Raw genomic sequence first — 6,000 nt, 5'->3', positions numbered from 1 at the left:
TCTATAAACTATTATTAGTTAAAGTTTTAATTTCAACGTTTTATACATTTTTTCTTTTATTATGAACTACTTATTTGTTTGTTTTATTTTATTATCAAAATTAATTTTTTTATAAAAATATTAGTTCTATTATGATTTTCTAACTAATGATTTTAGTGATGGTGATCGGTGATAGTACTTGAGAGTGTAATAATAATAATAATAAAATACTTTTTTAAATATTATATTAATAATAACACATGCCTCGAGTTAAATGAGGTCAGTTTTGGCATTAAATATTAGCTACCACAGCTAGCTGTACCCATTAATTGCTCCATAAAATTGATGTCAGAGGAGGCTCCCACATTGATCAACGAATTGGTTTTAAATAGGAGTGGAAACAGGCAAGTTAAGTCAGATTTTGTTTTTAATAGGTTTGGTCTGTCATATAATTAATTAGTTTGAATTTGATTTGTAATTTGTTATAAGTTCTTTATAAAGTATTAAGTTTGATCTATTATTTAGTCTAACCTGTCCTGAAATCCGTTAAAAGATTTGATAATTTTTTTTATAAAAATAAAAATATTATTTAAAAAACTTATTTTTTAATAAAAATAGTATTATGTAATATGTCATATATTTAATATTTATAAAAAATTTTAAACTTTTAACATATTTAAAATATACAAAAATATTTATAATAAAATATAATAAATTTAAAATATCTCATAATTTTATTAATAATAAATAATTATTTATATATTTAATTATATTTTAACAGGCCTAACAGGCCTATAAGACTAATTAGTAAGTCTGGGCCTGACCTATTAATATATTAAGGCTTTTAAAAGAGTTTGGTCATATACCTATTTTATAACAGACCAGGCCAACACACATGCCAGGCTACAAGCCCCTAGTAGGCCGCCTAGCCTTTTTCCACCCCTAGTTTCAAAACAATTAACTAGATATCCAAGTTTATTAAATGGATACTCAAAATTAATTTGGCCAAATTGATTTTGTGGCTTTCATGTAAAAGAGCAGTCAAGAGAAGAAACAATTTCTATATTTGAACACTCTTCGAATAGAAAATGATAGAATTCCATCAGTAATACAAAAATGTCACGCTTTTTTCATCAGTTATAGGATCGTTGTCATGTCCTATATTTTAACTGATAAATTCACTATAAGAATTTCCTTGAGCTATTTTGTAGGTCCAATTCAGTTACATATTGTAAGTTAATTCAGAAAAATTTATTGGAAGGCTAGTGATGGCAGCCACATCAAGTAATGAAAGTCCTACCATCCCACAGGAGAAATGGAAGTTGGTTGTTTCATTCCAAAAGCTCACAACTGCCCCAATTATCCAATGGTGAGTGGTAGGAGAGAAATGAAAAAGTCGGAAAAAGTCATGAATACTGAGAGCCTTCTAAGCATCACTTTTTATCGGTTCAAGACGTCTATGCCAAACTCGAAAGTCAGCCTCTCAAGGAGTAACTTTGGGGTTATTCCTAAAAATTTTCTTGTGATCGACAAAAGGAGCAACAAGGAAGTTTCGCTTTATGAGTAAATCTTCCCCCTCAGCGTTAGAAAAGAAATCAAGTCGTTTGTTGGCATGTTATAGGGTTTGAATGGGGCGATAAAGCAGCATGTTTCGTCGTTAATGGTGAAGGGAATGAGAAACCTTTTATCATCATGTTGGAGTTAAGGGTCTTCAATAATTTCATAATTGATTTGGTTGAGTAATTGTAAGGTCGGTGGTTCTTGAGCTTGAGCTGCAAGACCTTTGCCCTTATCTTGGGTAGTGGGAGAGTTGTGAATAGAAGAGAAAGCCATTAATGTGCAAAGGTGAGAAATTGATGGTATTGAAGTTAATTGCATAAGGATTGTGCAGAGAATTCGGAGAAGAGGAGGAGACGAAGTTTTTGAGAATATAAAGTTAAAAAGTGAAATGATGATAAGAAATTCAAATTCAATAAATAAAATGTGTTTTGCCATTTCGTATGAGGAAGTTCAAAATTTGAAATTAGGTAACTTCCTAGAGAAGACGAAGTGGTAGTGAGAAAAGTTGAGGATAATGGAAAACATGTCGCATAGGCGTGAGTAAATGAAGGGAAGTAAATTTCATTTATGATTAATTAATACCTTATGATGATATAATAAGAGCATGTTAGGATTAAGTGTTATTATTTTAAAAAGATTTCGAGAATAACACATTAATTTTAGGGGATAATTTGTTAGTCGAAAATAATTGATTTAAAAAAGTGGGCATTCGAAAAGCCAGAAAGCGTGTGTGTCTTCAAAGGAAAGATAATATCGAAAGAGATGGCAATGAAGTTTAAGTAAGAGTTTGTCGTGACCAGTCAACAAGTTGATCGATATGTTGAATCGAAGGACCAAAGGTTTGAGGATTGTTTTTTGAACGTTACTTTTTGTCCAACAAAAGAAGCGGAAACGGTTGTCTATGGATCAATGAACGTGGGAGTTATACTTCAATTTGATTGGTTGAGGATTTTTATAAATAGAAGAAGGCACAGAGGTTGAAAGTTTGCTTCAGAAATTACTCACACACACTCACATCCCAGCAACTTATTGAGTTTGCTTCGAGTTAATTTTCTATAGGGTTCCTTCCACTTGTTTTTACTTTTCCTTTACATTTTCTGCAAACTTTACTTTTCTTGCAAATTTATTTTTTAAGCAACATTTAACATTCTTGTCCAATTTACATTCCAGTACTTTTATTTTCGAATTCAAAGTCTTTTGATCTAATCGAAGGTATTTTATTACTTTATTTAAATTCAATACAAACCATTCCAAATTCAGTCAATTTATTTTCAAAGTCTTTATTTACTGTTTTCATATTTCCTTAATGTTTTTGTCCGATCGAAAGGTTTTTGATGCACTTTGAGAAAACTGGTAGTCGCAAAGAGGAGTAGGTTTCGCTCTCAACCCATTAGATATCGAATCACTCTCGATTTGTTGAAAATCGACAAAACACAAATAAAATTAAATAATTTATATTTGACATGTATGACATTCATATATGTCGTCTTCTTCTCTACAATTATCAATTTTCAAGGTATATTTTTCTACTTTGAACTCTTTTACTTTTACAATATATATTATTCAATATATGTTGCAACTTTGTACATATTCATTTTCTCAATTTATCTTATTCATGTCATATGACCTTCACTATAAGTTGTAAATATTCAATAACTAATTGTTTTGAGCGAGAAATTCATCAATAAGTTGTTGTGGATCGAAAAAATTTTCAATATAATTAACCATTATATCCTCGGATCATACAATCGATTCTATCAATGGATATCTATTTATGAACTTTTCAATTCACATACAATCAAATGCTATATGCATATCATGAAAAATTGTTCTTAAGCGAAAAAGTATCCCCCCACAACTATCTTGATTGAATAACTCTTACCACTTAATTATTTTTTGAATAAATGTCGACATATTAACCCAACTACCTTTTCACACCCTTTTTGCCTGAAATAGAGTAAAAAACAACTCTAAGGTCGGTTTTACTTCCAAATACTCTATCGATATCTCAAAACAACGCAAAAAACTCCAACTATTTGCGTGTAGTTGAGACGAAGCACAGTTTAATTGCTTCAAAATATCACACTCAAACTGAGTAAAAAGGAACTTAACATGAAGCTCCTCTAACACAACTATGCATGTAGAAGAACTCTAAGTCATTCCTCCTATGAAATACTCTATTAAACCTAGAACAAGGCAGCAATTTAATACGTAACCCAGAACCCACCCTCAACAACTTACTGACATCTGTCTGACCCACGCTTTTTTTATCCACAAAAATTGAACCTCTAATCTTTACATCCTTACTGACCCACTTATATGTACCATTCTCCACTAACTTCTGTACTTGCTTTCCTTTTCTCTTTGTCCATCACTATCCCAAACAGAACCAACAAGAAAGAAGACAAAAATAAGAGAAGGAAAAGGCGAACTAAGAAAAGGGAAAGAACTTATCCCTTTTACTCATGATGTTTCCAACGCAGTGAATGTGAAATGAAGCAAGCCACTTGGATTAAAAAAGGTAATTAGATAAAAGTTAATGAAATCGTTTGGGATCCATGAAGTGAATCACAACCATTCAAAACCAGTACACTTAATAGTTCAGGTTACTTGGATAAGTGAACAGGTAACACGTATTTTTCTATTCCAACATTAAATGCTTCTCTCTTTCTTTATTTAATTACATTTAATCATTCATAGTTTCAATTTCACAATTTTTAATAAAGCACGTTTAATTGGAGTTCCATAACCACTGCATTAACCGAGTTATAACTCACCAAAAAGCTCAACCTGCTCTATTAAAACATCGACAGGCTAAGTTTGGGGACTATGATATAATCGGTAAATCTAACCAAAAAGTAATAAATCGGCTTTATGCGTTATAATTCGACCCTATACGTTATGACATTTAAACGTCATAATTCGGATTCGCATAAAATAGGTATCATAACGACCTAATACGGTATTATTGTCCTTCAATGAAAATGATTGCAAAAAACGTAACCGTTCTGCTCTACTTCATGTATAAAAGGTACGACATCTTATCTCTAAAAAGATAACAAAAAGAATACACAATATTAACTTAAGTATATATCAGAGTGTCTTTTACAGATACAATCTTCCTTTTTTATTCTCTTCACAATCTGATATACCTTCTGGACAAAAAATTGAGATTTTCAAAACCTTTAACTCGACGTTGAGGACAATAGCTCGGTACCAACTGGTAGAAGCCGAGTTATAACCAAGTTATTTACCCAAAATATAATATAATTACAAATTATTTAAGATATCCTTTTTTATATCAAAATTAATAGCATTATAAATTTTATAACATACATACATTTAAGTTGGAGATTATAATTTTATTAAAATTCAATTTTAACAAAATTATTTTAATTTTAATAATACGTAATTATAGTTAAATGGTTGGATAAATAAAAATATTTTTTATAAAAAGATATAAACGATGTTAATTTACTTATTAAGTTTAAACTTCATTTATCTACTTTTTTTTTATAATCTCACTTCACAACTAAACTTTTATTATATTTTTTTTGTATACTTTATATATATTATAAAAATGTTTCTTGAAATATAATCATAATGTTTTTAATTAATATTTTAAATTAAAATTCTCAATCAAAAATAAATTTATGTAAAAAAGTATTCTTTCTATTTGAGATTGAAGTATTTTTTTTTTCATTTCATTCGTTCACACATACTTATTTAGGGTCAATTTTTTGAATATGGAAGGCTTGTGTGTTCTGCCGTGGTATAGATTCATGGAGTACAAGACAAATATGTAGGACAACTTTTTGTGAGTGTGAGGTAGAAAAACTCAGACTATGCGAGTTCTTTGATTTTAAAATTTTGCATAACAAATCGCATAGTCCGTTTTGCAGTTGGAGAAATTTGAATTTCGAAAGATGGAAATCGGACCCTCCGTATTGCTTGAAATTATTTTTTCTTTTTTATGAGAGAGAACTCGAGCTGTCAGTTTAGTGTGAGAGAACTCGCAGGGTCCGAATTTTGTTCCACTGACACCACAACGTTGTGAAGCATCTCTCTTTTTGATAACCGAGTTCAACACCATTCTTGCTTCCATATTTAAATTAAAAAGTGACTTATTTAATCTTAATATTATCTTCACTACTTTAATATAGTTTGTCTTTGATAAATATTCTCTTAACAATGAGTATTAAATTTACAATTATTTTAATTAATTATATTTAAATAATTAATTCAAAATTTATTATATAAATTTTTTTACTATGATTATACCATATTATATTTATAGAATTTTTTATAATAGGGGTATTGTAGTTATTTTTTATAAAAAATAATATTAATTTATATCGATTCAAAATTTGATTCACCATTTTTCGGTCAAATTAGTTTGTCTCACCTAATTTTAACAAAAATAACACGATTTAATCGATTACATATATTAAATTTTAGTTA

The sequence above is a fragment of the Arachis duranensis genome, chromosome 3, assembly GCF_000817695.3.
Source record: "Arachis duranensis cultivar V14167 chromosome 3, aradu.V14167.gnm2.J7QH, whole genome shotgun sequence".
Taxonomy (NCBI): Eukaryota; Viridiplantae; Streptophyta; class Magnoliopsida; order Fabales; family Fabaceae; genus Arachis; species Arachis duranensis.
This window is presented reverse-complemented; position numbering follows the sequence as displayed.